The 21,168-nt window shown below is 36.1% G+C and overlaps 1 long non-coding RNA gene across 1 annotated transcript in view; it reads left to right on the top strand.

The window, feature by feature from the left end:
* The first annotated feature begins 5,415 nt into the window (after positions 1–5,415).
* The window catches only part of LOC140001420 (uncharacterized), a 22,241-nt gene continuing 6,488 nt past the window's right edge, over positions 5,416–21,168 (top strand). The window contains exons 1-2 of the long non-coding RNA XR_011806639.1: positions 5,416–5,534; positions 14,680–14,753. This is a non-coding gene — a long non-coding RNA (uncharacterized lncRNA). The remainder of the gene's footprint in view (positions 5,535–14,679; positions 14,754–21,168) is intronic.

The raw sequence follows: 21,168 nt of genomic DNA, 5'->3' as shown, positions 1-21,168 counted from the left end.
GGTTTCAAAGACATTTGGAAACTATTAATTACTTTCGTAGCCCAGATTGAAACAGCTTAAAATAGCCAGATTTAAAAAAACAAGTGTCAAATCTGTGACAATTAGCTCTTCTGAAGGTACCTTATATCATAAATTTAGATTCCTGATTCTAGAAAGAGCCTGAACCAGGAGCTGTAATACTCATGGCTAATTATGCTGAAATACACAGGGATCTAGACAGCAGCATTAAGCTCTGGGGAGATGTTCTAAAAGAGAGCATATTTTCATGCAAAATGGTATGGACTCTAACAAAGTACTGAACAAATTAAAAAAAAAATCATATGAAAACATGAATGTCATTGTAGTCTTCAGTGTGGAAGTCCCATTAACACCAAAGTGAAATCTACTGAGCTCAGAAATCAGAACTCAGATATACACATCCACCCTGTCCTCTAGTCAAAGGAGAGCTGTCTTGTACATTTTGACATTTAATAGTGGGTTTGCAAGAATTTTCAGTTTGCTAGAACAGATAAGTTTCTCTGAACTTATTGTGTTTCAAATTAATGATGGCACCCTGTTTTCCTAGTTCTTATGCCCATTAGGGAAATGCATAATTTATTCTAAAGATATGCATGGATTGAGATACTTGTGTTTGTGACCAGCTTTTACAAACAGAAAAGAAATGTCCAGTTTATGTAAACAGCTGCTGAAGTGGAATGTATATATACATATATATATTCCCATTTAATTTTAGCCTCATTGATTCACTCTGTTATTCGGCAGTTTCACAGATCCTGTGAAAAAGCTATACAGCAGATTTAATATTCAGCAAGAAAGGCAACATACATATTTTTGAGCAGAATAATAAAACTTAATTTGTCTAATGGCTCTCTGACTTAAAAATACATGCAGATAAGTACAAGAAAAAAAAAATCTCTGATGTTCGAAAGTCTCACAAACAGCAATTTAAGGTCTGTGTTCAATGTTTAAATTAATGAGCAAGCCATTCTGGCAACTTTCCAGTTTTAATAAATTAAAGACATTTTTAATACTGATAAGTCCTTTGTCTTTCAGAAATACTGTGCATGCGCTGTGTTGATATTTTCTGATAATACTGTAAAAAGTTTATTTTTCTTTCGTTGTGCTCCTGCTAAACATGAGCATGAGGTGAATTCTTGTGAAAAGAAAACAAAGGATATTTTCTTTGGATACCAAAAGAAATTCCTCACATGTCACTTGGCCCTATAAGCAGAAGGTGTGAAGGAAGGGGCTGAAATGCTAGAGACATCAAATGCTTTAAAAGCCAGCACTTGAGTGTTTAAAAAATAGACTGTCAGCTGAAATGTTTCAATGTGAGAGAAAGAGTAGGAGAGGCTCAAAGGTGTTTAAAAGGGCTGCTGGCTAGACTTGTATCAGGAGCAGTAATAGTGAGAAATTCATTGGTGTTGATGATGGAGGGGGCAGTATCATAGATGACTGAGGCACTGAAGATGCTGGCAGTGGAACTGCAAATGGTGACACTGGTAGCTGTGGGAGTGGTGGAGGTGACAGCTTTGTTGGCTGTGCTGTGTCTGATGAAGAAGTGAATGCTTCTCTCCAAGTGCACCCTTCACCTTTATGTTAAAAATAGCACTTAGTAAGCTATTCAAAGGGATTTGGGGGATTCTGCTTATCCTTTGCCATATGGATGGCTTTTGACATTAGCTTTGGCACTTCTCTTTCCCCTTGAACCACAACATTAGCAAATGGGGAGCTCTGAAATTCACTGTTTTAATCTATGAGACTTTCAAAGGAGCTGCTCCATTTATTTAATTTCTGATGTAAGCTTGTCATAAAACCAGCAGGAATCTCTTAATTGGACACACCTTCATTGAAGAAAAATAAGCAAAATACAAGTATTGAATTGGATATTAGATTTTGAATATGTGACCTGGGCTCTTCTTGGTGTTATTGTTGTGGTTGTCAGTTCATTTCCTTTTTACTCACAGAATAAATATTAGCTACTTTTTAAAGATCTGCCAGCCTTGCTTCTCATGGAGATTTTCTACAGCTTAACGTTCAGGTAAAATTGTGTTTGCGTGGTAGTAGGTTTTCTTAGGAAAGTAGAGATGATTTACCTTACCTAGTCTCTTCAGGATTACTCTTCAGTTACAGATAGTTGTTATAGATGTAGCCACATGAAAAAGTCCTTTGGTGATAATTCAAAATTAGAAGTGTTCAGATAAGGAAATAAACTTCAAAAAAAAGCTTTCCCTTCCTTTCCTCTAGAGAAATCTAGAACAAAGCAAGGGAAAGAATCTTATTTCTGTTTTTATTTATTTATTTTTAATTATGTGCCATTATTACACTATAACATTACATTGTAATATTGTAGTCACACATACTAGGAAACACCTAAACTAGATAGGACTTCTGCTGTGGTGTCAGAAATTTGTTGCTATTTATGACACACTGAAATTCACATTTTTATCTCAAAATTTCTGTTTCTGAAATGGTAGGGCATGTTGAGGGATGTTACATTTACTCCCTTTTAGGCATTTCCTGTACCTGAAACCTTCTTTGAAAAATGAGACAATGTAGTATGTCTTCAAGATGATTCCCAGAACATTATCAAGGCTAAATTTCAGAGCTATTATTTTATCCATAGATATTGGTAATGTATTTGCAACAGTGTCAAAGCAGAATACTAGGCAATTTTAAAATAAATATTTATTAATGTGCACAAACCTTTACAAGTTTGCTGTATTCATAAATGTATTTTTGGAAAAAAAAAAAAAAGGCAGGAAAACTGTAAATGTTCACATATAAACATGTTTAACCAACCTGATCACCTTCTACAATGAGATGACTAGACTGTCTGGTTGAATGAAGGGAGAGCAGAGGATGTTGTCTACATTGATTTCAGCAGGGCTTTCAACACTGTTTCCCATAACATCCTCCTGGGCAAGCTCTGGAAGTGTAAGATCCATGAGCAGACAGTGGGGTGGATTGAGAACTGGCTGGATGGCAGAGCTCAGAGGGTTGTGCTCAATAGTCCAGTCTAGTTGGAGGTCTGTGGCTAGTGGTGTCCCACAGACATCAGTGCTGGGTCTACTGCTATTCAACTTATTCATCAATGAACTGGATGTCTGAGGGACAGAGTGCACCCTCAGCAAGTTTGCAGACCATACAAAGCTTGGTAGTGTAGCTGACACACCAGAGTCCTGCGCAGCCACCCAGAGGGACCTGGACAGGCTGAAGAGCTGGGCAGAAAGAAACCTCATGAGGTTCAACAAGGGCAAGTGCAGGGTCCTGCACCTGGGGAGAAATAACCCCAGGCACCAGTACAGGCTGACCTGCTGGAGAACAGCTCTGCAGAGAGAGACCTAGGGGTCATGTCGGACAACAAGCTAACCATGAGCCAGCAGTGTGCCCTCATGGCCAAGAAGGCCTGCATCAGGAGGAGTGTGGACAGCAGGTTGAGGGAGGTGATCCTCCTCATCTACTCAGCTCTGGTGAGGCCACACCTGGAATATTGTGTGCAGTTCAGGGGTTCCCAGTACAAAAGGGATGTAGAACTTCTAGAGAAGGTCCAGCACAGAGCCACAAAGAAGATTAATGGATTGGAGCATCTGTCTTATGAGGAAAGACTAAGTGAGCTGGGCCTGTTTAGCCTAGAGAAAAGGAGATTGAGAAGGGATCTTATTGGCCTCTACAAATACCTGAGGGAACAATGTAAAGATGATGGGGCCAAACTCTTCTTAGTGATGGCCAGTGATAGAACCAGTGGTAATGGATATAAATTAAAGCACAGGAGGTTTCATTGCCATGTGAGGAAGAACTTTATGGTTTGGGTGACAAAGCACTGGAACAGACTGCCCAGAGAGGTTGTGGAATCTTCTTTGGAGATACTCAAAACCCACCTGAATGCGATCCTATGTAACCTGCCTAAGGTGATCTTGAGCAGGGAGGTTGGACTAGATATTCTCTGGAGGTCCCTTCCAACCTCAACCATTCTGTGATTCTGTGATTATACTGGCCTTCCTTCTTTTGTTGCTGGTCATCATATGTGTAAATAAATAAAAAGTGTAAATAAAACACAGATGTGAGGAGTCCCTCCTGTATATATATATGCATGTGTGTTTGTGTGTGTGTGTGTGTATGTGATACTGGAATTTGGAGAGAGCTGGAGTGAATGACATCATTTCAGAGGCTTGTTGGCAAACAAAAATCTGGAGATATAGTTAGTAGCATTCCAGCCTCTCAAAACATAGTTGACTAGCCACGTTAAGCTTCTGTCCAAATAGTAAATGTTAAGATTGCATCCAGTAGGGCTCAGGTATTCATAGAAGACACATCCTAGTCTTGTTTCAATTCCCTGTGGAGTCCAAAGAGTTTTTTTTTTTTAATTCTTATATGAATTTAATAGCCTTTCTGCTTGGACCTCTGATTGGCTCAGCACTTGAAGCCAGCTGAACATGGTACCAGCAAGGCTACTTATTTACAGTAAAATTTATTTTTGTGAAGTTATTCACAAGAATAACACCAAGAATTTCTACTTCTGGCAATTTCTGAGCTCTTTTTAAAGACCTTCTCTGGTTTGCTCCCAGAAATACAGGGATACACAATATATTTAGAATGTATGTGCTGTTTACTCCACTGCTTTTTTTTTTTTTTTAATTTTTATTATTATTTTTATTTTATTCGATCAGTGCTGTAAATATGGAATAAAGGTTACACATAGAACCAAACAGAACCAAAATGCACCATGTTGTTTGAGAACATTGTGTTCACTCACTGACGTCCCAGAAATTCAAGCATATGCAGCCTGTGTATACCCAAATTTACATGACTACCAAGGATTTCTGGTGCACATAACTGTTCTCTAGGCTGGCATTACAATTATTGAAAGTTTGTCTAAGTTTTTTTTTTTTTTTTTTACAGTTAGCCTTTTTTTTCTTTAGAGCTATTTGAATGCAAATCACTTGAAAGGGGTTGTCTGAAGGGCTCTGTATGTCATAAAGCATTGTAAATCATGCTTACCTGCAACTTTCACAGCAGTGCTGCTTTTTGACCTCTTTCACCTAAGAAAAACAAACAAAACACACACCTCAAAACCAAACCAGAACAGAAACAGAAGTGGATTTTCTCATTAGGTCTACTTTTGGGGGTGGGAAAAGATTTAAGTTCATTTCCCGATATGATAGGACAGATATTCAAGAGGAAGACAGGAAAAGAATAGGCTGCTTTTTGGATTTCTATTTGCAAAAGGATCCTGTGAAAAACAGATTCTTGAGGCTTACCTTATTTTGATCTTTGAAGTGGTCTCTACTACATCTGCTCACAGGTGGAGCCCGTGCTCACCAAGTACTACCTTACTGCCTCAGGTGGTAAAACTGCTGACAAAGAAGTTGTAATGGCATATGCTCTGGCTACCAAATTCTCACTCATGGCTGTCCCCTGTCTTCTTGTTCCATGTCTTGTGGCAGATGGAATGAAAATTGTGAAGAGTGGAGGGGGAAAAACAAGCAAACAAACAAAAAAGGCAAGATGGAAATGATGCTGTAGTCCAGAAAGTAAGGACAAGAGAATGAGTTACCAGATATCTGGTGTTGCTTTTCTGACTTTAATGCCTGATATGGAACGTGAGGAAGAGCATAGGGAAGAAAAAGCAATGGGGACACCATCAATATAGTGGAAGGTTAAAGAACAAAAAGGAAAGATGAGGTACCACCATGTATGATTTAGTGTGTTTCCTGCTTTACTATTTCTTTAACATTTGGATACTGCACTTTTTTCTTTCTTTAATGATTGACTTCCTATCTTCTGCTGAATTGTGAGGAAATAACCAGCACTACCCAAGGCATTTGGGCAATTAACAGTGAATAACTGTATGCTCTGCTTTGTGCAAGCTTCTCATGGTGCTTCAAATCCTTCCTAATGCTTTTCTTTTGCTAGCCTGGTGGTGTCCCCATTCGTACCTGATTGTTGCTTCTCAGCTGCTCTTTCAGAACACAACCCCCTACATGTTTCAGTGTCCTGTTTTGCTGAAAAAGAAGTCATTGGGATGAATACCAATTTCATGCAGCCAATTCAAAATGCTTCTGAGCAAACTACCAAAAATCCTCCTGTAAACACTGTATAAGTTATTCATGAGTAGATCCCTATGGTCCATATCCAGCCATTGCATGTAGAAAAAAAAAAAAAAATGCAGTGTGTGTTGGGGGGGGTGAAGGGGGGCACTGAGAGGGAAGGTCTTCTCAGATCTACAGCTTTTAAGCTATTTCCAAGCTTTCACGTGGACCCCTTGACAGCAAGGTTAGTGTCATACTGTGATGGCTGGGGGTGTTGCCAACAGTTCTCACAGAAGAGGTCTTAGAAACAACAGGGCTCCTGCCTGCAGATCTTTCCCTATATGTATCTGAAATGTCTACTAAGCAGTGCTTTGTCACAGCTGATTCACAGAGTGTTTCCTGATTCTCTTCACAGTAGTAGAGTTTCTGACATATTTCAAAAATTGCAACCCTTTGGGAGTGGTATGGTATCCTGGACCAGGTCTCTCAGGAGCCTCTAAGAATCCATTTTTTGGCCCACTTGGATTCAGGAATGCAAATTCCTGTCTATCCTCTGCACAGCCATCAGGTCTGCCTTTATCCACTTTTTCTTTCGTGTCAGCTCAGTTCTGAACAGGCCCACAGAAAACTGGAAGGTTATAGACCACGAAGGGAAGGAGGACAATTGCAAGTGACCTGGAGGGAGCAAAGTATGTGTGTGACTGCAGGGTTGTGCTGGAATGGCTGACAGGAGTAAAGGCTAATTCTGTTCTAAAACTCTAAAGGTGCCTGTCACAAAGGAAAAACCTATGCATAGCAGAATTTAACTAGACAGGCACATCTAGCTCATTAGAGTGTGCACATATTTATTTTTATCTTATTATTCAATTGCAGAAAAGATGAAGCTGAGATTGGAAGGTTTTCTGGGAGTGGATCTGGTTCAGAAGTCTTTCAGATAGGACTTCCAGCCTAAAATGTACTTGCGAAGGAAAGTCTTCAAGCTTTACATCATTATATCCATTCTGTCTACTAAATGTTGGGGTGATGGGGAACACAGTATCTGTAAGCACATTTTGAAAATGTAAGACATAACAAAGGACACTTGAAAGTAGTGTGCTTAATGAAAATAGAAGTACATGTAAACCAAATGTAGCCAGCCAGTGATTACTGAATTTTCAGTTGCACTTAGGACAGTAAAACTTTTAAGTTTGAAAAGATTTTCAGCCATTTGTATATGTGTTTCTATAGTTCCATTCAAACATTGACAACATTTAGTGCCATGTTTCCTCATGGGCTGCTTTCCTACAAAAACAGAGAGGGTGTATTTTGGAAGCTTTGGTCCCTTCGCTCAGCACTTCCAGCTTCACTTCAGGTATCTGTGCATTATGCATTTGTGACTCCAAGGGATCCATGATAACTTTGAAGGTCTTCATGGATGTGTGCTGATAGTATATGTTCTTCCCTTATGACTGAGGATCCTGTTGGTTCTGCCGAATTCCACTTTGCAGTTGGGAAGATATTGGTGGGATTCCTTGCCCCCTAGCATGACTGCATGGATAAATGGAGAAAAGGGGGTTCAGCAATGGAGTCTGACTTAGAAGTATCTGTTCTATCACACTAAATGGCAAAAAAAAACAAAGTGAGCTCTGCCTCTGGACATAGCTGTGGATATAGTCAAACTTCAGTCTGGAAACTGCGATGTGTCTTCTCCCCTTGCAATATCCCCAAGACAGGCCAGGCAACACCTTGCCCTTCCCTGAGCTGTGCATTCTGCTGACAGCTAGTCACAACTGAATAGAGGGTGGGGCAAGGACTGCACAGCCAGTCCTTTGGAACCAGAAGGGAAGAAAATAAAATGCTTTTATGCAGACCCATACCCAAATCCAGAGGGATGTGAGCAACTCTTAGCTGTAGGAAGAAAGGAACTTGTCAGACAATACTTACTATTTCCTAGGCAAACGTATTAGCAGGTTTTGTCTTTGTAGCTGCACGCTACCAAGATCATCCAATACCTATAAAGGTATTGGATGATCCAGCTACCAGAAAATGTATGTCTTGGTCTGGAGTAATTGTGAATTCCCAATGCAGCTTGCTAGTCTTACTGGTCTTGACTTCTAACATCCAACCAAACCCAAGATCTATGTTTGCTATGTTTTCTAGCCTTCCATCCCTATGAAATGCATTCACCCTCAGCATTCACTAAGGCACTCTTTCAGAGGAAAAACTGCTGAGAACAGGTGCTGTCAAGCAGACAAAGTAAAATGGACATCACCTATGAGCAGAGCAACCATTTTGATGCAAAAGATTATACAGTTTGTGGTACCTTGGAAAAAAAACAGTAACTTGTACAGCCATGGGCTGTTCATACTGTACTGAGCTGTTGTTTATGACTGCATGAATATTTTGCTCATTAACACCCTCTAAGTGAATAGTATTATGACATTTTGCAGTATCATGATACATCTTTCAACTCAACATAGAGATAAAATCATATTGTATTATTTGTTGATACCTATTGAGTCCCCAAATAATCAATGGGGTTGCATAGAATTCTCCTGAGTGGTTTAGAATAGGATACTAAGTTTAGACTTTCTAACTCACTCTCAGAGGACCCTGTCTACCTACACTGAGCTTGGAGGAATCTGTGGAGATGAGTCATTGTAAGAAAAACTCAGCTTTTGTACATTCTGTTGTATCCAGGTATTTATTTCAGAATAATAACGATCAAAGGAAAGAAGAGAGAGAGAGAGTATTCAAGGGTACAAGAGAGTACCTTCACAAGTAGTGCAGGTACAAAGTGGACAAACACCACATAGCTCCAGATTTTCAATGTGGTTTCACTGACAGATGGTCATCGTGAATATCTGTTCTGTATCTTTGAACAGGTGTATAACAGATGCAAAAGAACAAATTCTATTTTAAAGTCAACTTGAATTGAAGTCAAATGAAAAGTTTTTCTTGTACAAGGTATAAGGCAGTAGATGCCCAAATTTCCAAGTTTGTGAGGTTATTTAATTACATCTCTCTGTCTCTTCACTCACTTCAAGAATAGATATTCATAATTAGTTACTAAAAACTGTTATTTCAAGGACTGACAGACACTAGTATATTTCTATGTGTTTAATGTCATTTGATTTCTTCTCTTCAACACAAAGACAACTGCATTCGTTGGAAGAAAAAAAAAAAAAAGTGAGAGTCAAAGTAATAGTCCATTCCCTGACTGGTAGAAAGATGAACTGCTCTTTCATAGTATGACACAACATAGTGTTGTTCTTTGCTGGCCAGACAGGGTGATTTTCTATGGACAAGGTCCCTTTTAGGCTGACCCACTGTATATGTAGACAGGAATTTTATTTTAATATTTTTATATTTTTATTTTAATACATATATAATATATATATTTATTATATATATATATATATTATATATATATATATATATAATATAATATATATATATAATATATAATATATAATAATAATATATATATATATATATATAATAATATATATATATAATATATAATATATTATATATTTTTATTTTAATACATTTTAATATACAGTCTTCAGCGTGAAATTATATATATATATATATATATTTGTGGTCTCTATTCACACAAGCCTTTTTCTATAAACCTTTTACATAATTTGGTATAATTTGAAGTGAATAACAATGACTGATAATTGTAGGGGTAAAATGTACCCCTAAAGAAAAGAACTTTCATAGGTGAAGGTTAGCATCCTATATCCAGCTGTGTTGGCCAAATTGATATTAGTTTAATAACCTGTAAACTGTGCTAGAAAAATGTAATTGTCCTACATTACAACGGTACTCCTTTAACTGCACAGTTTATTCAAATGTATAATCTAAATAATTGAGTACCTATGCATACAATAGAACATTGCTTCATATGCAAACACCATTTAATAGACATTTATATCCAAACAGATGGATAAAAAAGATGCCTGAATATAATTGGTTTGCTTTTGATTATGCCACAGATACAAATTTACTTAAACAATAAGTCTAGACAAGGTCGGATTTACTGTCAGACAAAATTCAGTTTGGTAAAGTGAAGCTGAGGGATTTATGAGGAATTCAGTGGGACTGTTTTTTAATCTACTTCTCACCTTGCTGTTTAATAAGGGTAATGTGTGCAAAGAAGCAGACTTTTATCTTCTGTACCATCAATTTTTGTCACATAAGTGTGCATGTGAATACATATATGTTTATACATGTGACTGAATTTATAGAAATGTATTGAAAAAAGTTGAGTTAAAATTAGTAACGGGGTAACTATGCAAAGCTTAGCTATGCAGAGTTTCAAAAGCTCTGGGTACATAGAAACTCACTTGAAAGCCTCAGACTCTGTAATTTGTGTTAGTTGTGGTTGTGACATTTCTTCAGGAACCTCCCACTTGCAGAAGAGTCTTACCAAAGTCAACAGTGTGAGCTGTGTGAGCACAGGATAAAGTGTGTGTGACCATTAGTATGCAAATAGTATCTGTATTTGGTTTTGCAAATGGAACTCTTGACATCTGTCTCTGAAAACTACATCTGCATAGGGTCATAGACCATTCTAAGTTCTGTTAAGTCACTCTATGTTAGTATTTCTTATGCAAAGACTTTAGAGAAGGCTGGGACTAGTCAGTAAGAAACATTGCTTCTTCTGGGAACTGCAGTAAAGTTTCTGATTCACCATATTTTATTTTGCTGTTTCAGAGTTATGTTGTGTATAAACATAACCATGGAATTACAATATATAATATATATATAATACATACCCACATATCTTTGTTTATATATGTATATTATAAATTGATATCACACATATACTCAGAGTACATATCAATAAGGAAAAACAGAGAACTTTTACTTAAGCCTAATCTTACAAGTCACTGAACATCACTGGTGTCAGGAGAGGTTGATTATTAATCCCCAAATGATTGGCCACTGTAGTAAGTATGAAGTCATTTTGAGCCAGAATTTAGACTGCTTTCACTGCTGCTTAATTTACCCGTTACTAATGTAATGTTTTAGTTCAAAAGAGAATGAGCAATTCAGGCTACTTCACATGTAGGGCTATTACATTCTTGTTCTAAATTAAAAGGAGGAAGTAATGCCAGTGCCTAATTTAGACACCTATGCTATGTGATTGGAATATATCCTTCAATCACTTAGAATTTTTTTGCCTTTTTTGCCATTGAGGTCAAATGTCCAGATGACGTTCTGTTAATAATTCCACTTGTATTCTTGTATCTACTATTCCTTATAATAAAATGAAGTCAATAACAGCCTGCCTCAGTAAATCCATTTTTACAGTTTATTTCCTTTTTTCCCCTTTATCGCCTTTATAGCTATAGTGGTTTTTTTTGTTGTTTTGTTTTATTTTTGTTTGTTTGTTTAATAAACTCTTTAAGCAAATTGAAATAAAGTATTGCCACTGAATGCTGCCAACTTTGTAATAAGATTTAGGAGCTTTCCAGAGAGCTACTTGCAGTTCTAATAATAATTTTCTTTAAGTGTTCCGCTTTAGAAAATGTCTTTGTTACTGAAGTTGCCATATGCACATATGGACATTTTTTTCTGAAAATATTCCTGGGATTTTATTACCATTAATCTTTTCTGAGGGTGTATATAATTTATCTCACAAGCCATCAGAATTCCCAGAGGGTAAATTACTCTAGAGGTCTCTGTGCCCTCATACTGTATCAAATTGACCTGCTTCTTGTTTGCCATTTTTGTGTACTACATTGCTTATTTAACAAGAAACAGAATGATTGTGATTCTGAGAAGGTCCTTTGATAGTAGTTTTGACACTCTGCCTGAATAATGACCCTCATTATGGAGCCCATGACAGGCTCTGAAAGTACTGATTTATGAATACATCACAGGTTCAGCATTAGAGCTCCCCCTACTCATTCCTGATATAGGACTAGATATAGATACAGCCTTTTGAAATACAGTGAAGATGAGATAATTGCATGATTATGACCATTCAAATAACCTCTTTTTCTGATTTAACAAAGCCCTGTCAGTTAATTTTGATCGTCTCCCAAGTTATTAGAAGCCTTTGACAAAATGTTTGTTAGGAAAATCTATTTCATGTTGCCAGCCTTGTCTTAAAGAACAGTAAGGCAGAAGTTACACATAGTCTTTGTTGCTAGAAATGCTTTTCTATAGCAAACACTCATTAACAGTTGATATGATAATAGACTGTTAGAAGCAAGCTTAGCTAAGAGCTAGAAGTCTGTGTCCTTGCTAAAACAAATTACAAGACACTTTGTAAACACATTTTTGTGAGGATTCTTGTTGATTTATTGTTTCCTCCATAGCAGTTATTTAAATAAATGTAGCTAATTTAGTTCGTTTGCTGCACTGTATAATTTTGTTCTTTGTGTGATGGGGTTATATGTAAAAGCCTGAAGGAATCACATCCCCATTAATCTTTTTACAAGTGCAATAAATAAATAAAGAGACATGGTTTAATTTTGCTAGTTAGGAGATTTAAAAGGCAGTGGTAGCAAACTAATTTCTTCCTCTTCTCACTGTTCTCCACGTCCTTCTTTTAAAGACGTAAGTAATAGTTCTTGGTAGGAAAGTGCACACACAGACAGCTAAATCTATCTGTAAATGTATTTAAGTCCACACATGGAAGTACTTTTCCTCTGCCCAGAATGCCCATTCTGGAATATGTTTGTTCCCACCTATCCCAGAACATGGTAGAGTTTGTTGATGGAATGTGGAGAATGCTGCTAAGGGCTCCAGGCTTCCACAAGACTTCAGCAGCCTAATAGAAGGAGCTCCCCTGAGGCTGTTGCTGCCATCCCAATTGTAGAGTTAGGTATCAACTATCCAGGCAGAGTCAGAGACTGTTCTATTTGGGGATTCTGCTGGGAAGAAAGCAAAGAAGCACAGCATGGATTTTGTGTTGTATCATGCAGCAGATTGATTGCTAAAAGGAGGTGATCTGTTCTCTGTAACCTTTCTGGTGACTTTAAAACCTGTCTGGGGTCCCTTTTACCTAAGTAGTACCTGTTCATTTGCATATAGGCACGCTAAACCAGAATTTCAGGAGAAGAAGTGATTAATTGGAGTGCACTGAACAGAAAATGCAAGCCAAACTAAGATGTCTGCACCAACATTCTGAGTTAACCCTAAAAATGTAAAGATTCAGTGGTGGTTAACGACATTTTGATGAGTTCAGGAACACATGCATCATAAGGGGCTGTCAGGAACTACTGTGTTGAGACTACTTGAACTGGAGCTGCCTTGAGCTTTGTGTTTTCTGAAAGACCCAAAGATGGTTGAATCACACAGTCAGTTCATCAGAATAAACAGCAAAGTGGCATCTTTATGGTGAGAAAATGGGCTTGTCTGTTAATACAGCAATGTCATTACCAGATTTGGTCTGTATATAGAATACCTGGTAAGTTCATCATAATTTTCTACAAGAATTTATTATTTGTTCACTCTGTCCTTTCTGTTCATGAGAAATTCTGCAAAAAGAAAGTTTCTTGGAAGTTTTTGTTTTTGTTTTTGTTTTTTTTTTTTGGTTTTTTTTTTTTTTTTTTTTTGTTTTGTTTGCTTGTTTGTTTTGTTTTGTTTTTAATGGTTAATTGCAAATTAAATAGAATTCAATTATTAAGGCCACCTGTGTTATTTATGAAATTCTGGCATGGATTTGAAAATTATAATTGAGGTCCATTTTTAGTTGTTGTTGTTGTTGACTGTCCATTTCAAGGCCTTCAAAATCACAACAATTTTTGGTAAATTGTGTCTCCTTTCAAGCAACAGCTCAGTATTTTTAACTGTTTGGTGTTGTTGAGGAAGACTTTTGATGAAATATTGAAATATATTGAAAATTGTTTGTGTGTATTGTATAAAGTCTGTGAAAATCTTTTTATGAAATTTTAAATATTCTTTTCAAAGATAGCAAGGATAGTTGTTGTCTTTTTTGCTTTCCTGCTTGGTAAAGCTAGTACCAGATTATGGTAGTTCTATGAAAGTATTTCAGAGCATAACAAAACCTTCTAGACTTTAATAACTATACATGACTGATCTGTCCTCTCTGGCAAGGTTAACTGTTTCTCCCAAGGAGTTAAGTGGCATATAAACTATTGTTCACACCATTTGTGCTAACAGCCTAGCATGACCTCAAATACTGTAATGGTCATACAAGGTATCCTGTACAATACATTTATCAACAAAGGTAAAAGGACCACAGGGGCAGTGCTGACTTTAAGTGTATTAGGGATCTATAAGGATAAATGCCTAACCTCAATCTACAGCAAAAAAGTAATTACTGAACCATTGTTTCTATAGTGTTAATATTTTTTCATGGTTCTTTAGAAATATACGCTATTTAGTTCTTAGGTTGACATCTGTACTGCATTATATTTTATACAATGCATCTAGACTAAAGGGTAGAGCAATCATATAACTGTGAGATCATTTTACTTTTACAAGAAATCATCAACAGAAATAAAGCATAGAAAAGGGAACAGATTGAATTCAGTAGTTATTTTTAATAGATTTAAATGATCTAATTAACAATAGTCTGAACAGCAGAATTTTAGGGCTTTATTTTAAAATTGCATGCCCCATTTACAGTGTGTATAATCTTGCATACTTATTCACACTTAATTTTTTTTCCATCCATTAGCTCTTGGATGCAACTGACTCCCAGTCCTTGGACTCCCACCCACTTCATAATTAAGTGCCCTACCTGAAAAGAAGGTAAGATCCGCTCAAGTAGAGAGTGACCACCCTTGTACTATTTAAGATAAATGAATTCAGTGCAGAAGAAAACAAATTTGTCAAAATTTTCCATTTGAAGTAGTGTTCCGGAAGCCTGCCTAAGGATAGCCAGGAGATAGGCATTTATGATTTGCAGGGTATTTGAAAGCAGTAATTATTCTTATAGTCTTGAATAATGAATAATTATCAGAACAATCCACTGTCACATGGCAGAGGTATTTACAAAGGTCATAGTCCCAAACTCTTTACTTGAGGAAAATGTCCACTGAAGCGGATAAAAAAAAATTATAATAAAAATTAAAAGAAGAACCTGACTAATGGGAGCTGAAGTCAAATTACTCTATCATCTTTTAAGTCTGTGGGAAATCAAAGCAACTATTAATAGCTAAGGAATATGGTCAAGGTTTTTTTGCTATCCTATTTCCAGGGCAGGCTAATAGCATATGCTTCAGCAAGAGGTTCAAGAAGCTCCTGATGGGCAATTATGAAATAACTCCCCATAGGAAAGTTTTGGTCTCAACAGCAATTGTTTTTTGCACTTGTAGTAGTTAGTAACACAGTTTTTTCTTTTCTTTTCTTTTCTTTTTTTTTTTTTTTTTTCAGCGTTCTATCTGTTATAATGTTATTGTGGAGTCATCTGAATCATGCCCATTTCTAAAAATACTTCATGACACTAAATCCCATGGGTTATTTTTTGAAAATAGGCATTTTCTTTATTGATTTTATATGACTTGCTAATCACACAGAGTTCTCCATTTACTACTATTATAAATAGATGGACTTGCTGATTTTTCCTTGTGTGGCAACCTTTTACACACATATACATGTATGTCTGTATGCACTACTTTTCTCCCATTTATTTACCTTCCTCCTATGCTGTGTAACCCAGGTCTTTTCACCCTGCTCACAGAATCCTGTCTGTCTTCTCTCAGGACTCTGTACCATGTGTCATCTGGCTCCTCCTGGGAGCGGATGTGGGGAGAAATACCAACCCCTCTCTCTCTCTCTATATATATATATATATATACATATACACATATTTCTGATTGTTTTTTTTCATGCCAATAAAAACATTTAGCTTTTTACCACATGTATATCATAGCACTGACATCTGCCCTCAAGGTGAGGTGTCCTTTTGCTGCACTTCTGAGTATATCAAACATTTCAAATTATTGCCAGTTTCTCTCACTTAAGTAGGAACCTTCCTTTATATGTTTCCTGTCTTACTGACAATAATGCAAACTTATGAAGGCCAGATTTTGAGCCAGGCCTCCCATTTTTGAGTCCACCACCTTGAAGGCACAACATAGCTCATTTGGACATTGAACATCTGGAGTGCAGCAGTCATCATTTGCTCTGTTCTTTATGCCAGTATGGCCATGTGCCATTATGAGAAGGACATGAATTTAAACTGTCAGAAGAAGATAGACCCATGCCGGGTTTGTGTTATTTTTGCATAGTGAACCTGACATTTTTATTTATTTATTTATTTATTTCCCAATGGCTACTTCCTTTCTATATGGTCATGAGAAGTGTTTTCAAAATCAAGATACATTCTGTGTTTCAGAGTAGAAACAACCTTGTCTGGTATTGTGATATACCTAGTTCAAGGCAGCGTGTGATTTTGCTTAGATGAGAAGTGCCCTGTTATACAGTTGGATTACTTATCTATATAAAATTACTTTGGGGAAACAGTAGCCTACAAAACTACATTAGACAAAAGCATATCAAGCAAAAGTAAAATCATAGTGTAGAATGGAGGTTAATATTCTCCAACATCCTTCTTAATTTGGAAGCAAAACAGAATATAAAAATACTCATATGTGGATGATCAAAGGCCATCTACATTATTAATTATCAAAAGATACTGCTAGGATCATGAATAAATTAAAAAATATAGAAAATCTTGATGAACTAAAATTTAGTCTTTCTCTTGGGACTACATTGTTGGGCTTTTTTTTTTTTTTTTTTTCAGGAATACCATAAGCTATTCCATATTCTTCTATGAATTCTAAAGGAATTGAAATTGGACTGTACTTTATTTTGTACTATATGATCACCAGTCCAATGTCATTTCTTTTGTTTGCCTTAGCATTTGAGTTAGTGTTTGCTGCCAGGCGTGAGGCTTGTTTGGTAGCCATATGCTAAATTCTAGAATATATTTCCTTAGTTCCTTAGAATTTCTTTTTCTTGGCCTCTTCCTTGGCCTTTTGGCTGCCTCTAGTGCTAACTTTGCTGTTGGCTGTGAAATTGCCTCTAGGGCTGCTGTAGGGTCAGACAGCTTATGGTCTGTTTTTTCTTCATAGCTGCCATTGATGGAGAGCTGTTCTTACCTTAGAGAGGGCTGTGATTAAAAAGCCGGGTACTGAACTTTCTAAATTTTCCCAATATGCCGCTGGAACCCCTTTAACCATGTTTTGAAAAAAAAAAAATATCCCACAGCATTCATTAAATTACTGGGGAAATTCTTTTAAGAACATTTTTTTTTTCTTTCCTGCTCCAAACAACATAAATATCTTCAAAAGGTTCTTTAGAAACAAATTGCACAATACTATTTTTGTCATTTGTTTTCTACATAATTTGTTTTCCCCATGTACACATTATTGTTATTGACAGCAATTCTAAAGCCCTTTAAAAAAAAAAAAAAAAAAAGAAATTAAATAGTGAATCAATAAAGATTAGCTATTTACTGTAGATTATTACTTTATCACTCCCATAATTACAATAATGGTTGCTGATGGAAATTCTATTTATGTGAATCATTTTATACTTGTTATTTATTATTATTAATGTTACCATTATTATCTTCTTACCCTTCAGTTCACAAGATGTATCTTCTCAGTGAATTTTAATTTCAATATCTTGCTATTATACTGTACATAATCCTATCAAAGACTGTCCTTCATGCAACATTTTCAGTGATATATTATCACAGAGACCATTAATGAATGAGCTTCATATCTTACTAATACTGTTTTAGATACTATTTTTATTAATTTTCTAAGCTGTAATTCTTCATACCGTACCTATGTCTGTCTTCTATTAAAGTTGTGTTTTTGATTTTAACATGAGGATTTCAAAGGGAGGCATTAACTTTGTCTTTAAAAATACATTTCAGTTCATAGATTCTAAATGATGATATTATAATGTCTCTGCTTTGTTCTTTCAGACCTTTTTATAAATTCATTTTCATATTTTCCCCTAGTTTTTGCAGGCAGTTTCCTGTTCATAAACAAAATTTTTTACAAATGTTTTCTCTCATCCCCACCTCCTCCTCCATCCCCACCTGCCCTGGCATGCCATAAGGATTTAAAAAAAAAACACAACATATAGTCAAGGCACTTGCTGTTTTTCTTCTGTTATATGAATTTTTGTAAAGAATGAAAGATAAATATTTATCAGTTTCTAAGCGTATGTTACAAGTGAAAACAATAACTGAACACTACATACTGCAAGTTTCTATTGGCTCATTTTTCAGATAAATGCCAAATTTATTTATAAGGAACCACCATTATGATCAATTTGTTAATTTTGCTGTATCTTTTCCTTATTCTTATGGTTTGCTCTTAAGATTACTGTAAGAAATGCCATTATATATCCTGCATATGATATTCAGCTCCTCAAATATTTTAAGCAACATGTCTTGAGAGCACTGTATTCTCAAAGTTGAAAAATGGCATTGGTTTAGAATTCCAGTTTAAGGGTAAAACATCCTTACTGTCATTTGAATTACAGATTTGACTAATCTTATACTGTTTAACCTTTTTTCCTTATACTAAAGCATTCAATAGTATAGAATTCGTGGTCAATACTAAAAGGTCTTCAAAATTGCAGTATATATAGAACATGTAAATAAGTCTTGCAGACTTTCTGAGGATTATTAAATATACATGTACTCTGCAGTTTAGATTAATAGCTGAGGAATGATGCATCGTTACGGTAACATAAATTTATGATATATTTAGCATATAGGGTGCCATCCTACATAAACAAAACATAGTCTTTTGACTGTTTGGAAAAAAAAAGTACATCATTAATCTTTATACTGAATGTTATATTTACCTAATTTTTTAAGTGAAACCAACTACTAATATAAAATTAAAAATCTATAACCAAATAGGAAGTTGCTCTTGTGGCATAATGCAGACAAACATATAAAAGGTAATTTTCATAGCAATACACTAACCTGAAAAATTATAGGATTATAGGACATTAAAAAGGTTGTATACAAATTATTTTACTAAAGGTTTTTTAACTCCTGTGAAAAGGATCTGAATACATATGAACATCAGCAAATCCTTGCCTGTTATAACAGTATCACTGTTATGTGAGATTCATTTTTTAACATTTGACTTTTTCCAAGGGGCACTTCTACAGCCTTACAGGTTTAAATGTTTCTATTGATTTTTATGTCTGGATTTATCGTGCACATATAAGAATCAGAGCAGAGTAGCTTGTATGATATCTTAGGCAAAGCAATGTGATTTATGAAAGCTTAAGGATTTTACTTTATCTAACATATAAAAGAGAAAGTGTACGCTGATGGCCTAGTTCATCATGCTAGTTAAGCACATACCTAAATATAAGCATAAACAGTGTTGTATTTAAAGCAAATCAAGTGGTTGAGTCCTGGATGAACTGAGGCTTTAATTTGGCTTACATTATTTTAGAATCCATTTTTTAAATATTTAGTTTTCAGTGTTTACCGTTTGGCTAGGCCAAAATCCATTCCTAATGGATTTTTTCTCCTTGTAGTATATGCAGCTCTAGTCTTTGTGCCTTAGTATGACCAATTTAACTGAAGCTTGTAATGCTGATGAGATAGGGGCATTGCATCTTCATTAAAATAGTGACTTGGCAAAGCATTGAAATCTGTGTTTTACTTCAGGAAACTGTAGAAAATCAACCCTATAGAAGCTAACAGGGTTAAACATTCTTAAAGTTAAGCATATGCTTACATGTTTTGCTGGAGTGAGGCCAAGGGTACTAGTTCAGCAAAACATTTAAGTGCATGCTTACATCCCTTTGATGTTAATGGGATTTAAGCTTGAAGATTTACATATATGCTACAGTGATTTGCTGAATAATTCAACATACAGTGATGACTTGAGGCTTCAGACTGGAACATTCAAAGTGGACCCATCTCCTAGTGATTTCCAACAGATCTGGGAGAATCTGAGTCCCTAGAAATGTTTGAAAGATTTATGGGACATGGAGTACGGTTGCTCTTGTGGATCAGATGTGTCTTCAGTTCCATGGCAGCTGGCATGAGGATGCTGGCACCATTATCCAGACCTTCAGAACTAAGTTCAATGTGTGGATGGGACACCAGAATTTGATCCAATAAACAGTCCCTGTCTTTGCTGTCCCAAAATTAGGTTTCTAATCTAATCCTCTGTCTTTTCTTACTGGTTGCTGGGTGTTCATCCTGTCCTAAACGAGTTGACAAAGTGAATGAAATTGGTCCATTCACTGGAATAGGCTCCCCAGTGAAGTAGTCACTGCACCAAGCTGGTCTGAAGTTAAACGACTGGACTGTGCACTTAGTCACATGGTCTAAACTTTTGGGTAGACTGTGCGGTGCCAGGAGCTGGACTTGATGATGCCTATGGGTCCCTTCCAATTCGGGATGTTCTATGATTCTATGATTCTATGATCCCTCTCTGAAGGTACATATGGCAGTACATTCCCTTGGTGGGCTGCAAAAAGAGACTAAATTAGGCATGTGGATTTTAGACAGATGGATCTGGTTGATATAAATTGTGCCTTCAGTAACTAGTCTTATCTCTGGAATCCAATTTGAGTGCTGCACTTTTTTTTTTTTTTTTTTGTCTTCAGTATAATATTAAGATTACATTTGAGTGTTCATGAGGGGCTTTGTAACAAACTCTGCAGATTAGCATCTACTCTGATTATACAGTGTTCATACACTCTGAATGCACAGTAGTTACATTATCTGAAACATGTTTCTGTTGGGGTCCCACATGAACAATTACCCTGGACAATATTTACTAAATATGTCATTTTTCACCAAAAGACTTTTTTTTTTTCTTTTTTTTTTTTTTTTTTCTTAGGAATCTTGTAGTGTCGGTCTAAGAGTAACTGCAGCTTTCTTCTTCTGTGCTTATGCAGTAAAATTATATCTGTCAGAGATGAAAATACCATAATTATGTCTTCTTATAATTTATTCATTACTTTATGGATCTAAAACCTTCCAAGGAATGTCACAAATCTACAGAAAATTCTTGAACGCAGCATTTAGCAACTTGATTTCTGATGTAGCTGACAGGTTCAGATAAACACTTTCAGTTAGTGAATACATAGGTAGTATTTGTTCCCCTTCCGCTGGTGACAGCAAGATTTTCTGAGACTGGGAAACAGCTTTAAAATGTAA

The sequence above is a fragment of the Anas platyrhynchos genome, chromosome 1 (assembly GCF_047663525.1).
Source record: "Anas platyrhynchos isolate ZD024472 breed Pekin duck chromosome 1, IASCAAS_PekinDuck_T2T, whole genome shotgun sequence".
NCBI classification, from domain to species: domain Eukaryota; kingdom Metazoa; phylum Chordata; class Aves; order Anseriformes; family Anatidae; genus Anas; species Anas platyrhynchos.
This window is presented reverse-complemented; position numbering and strand designations above follow the sequence as displayed.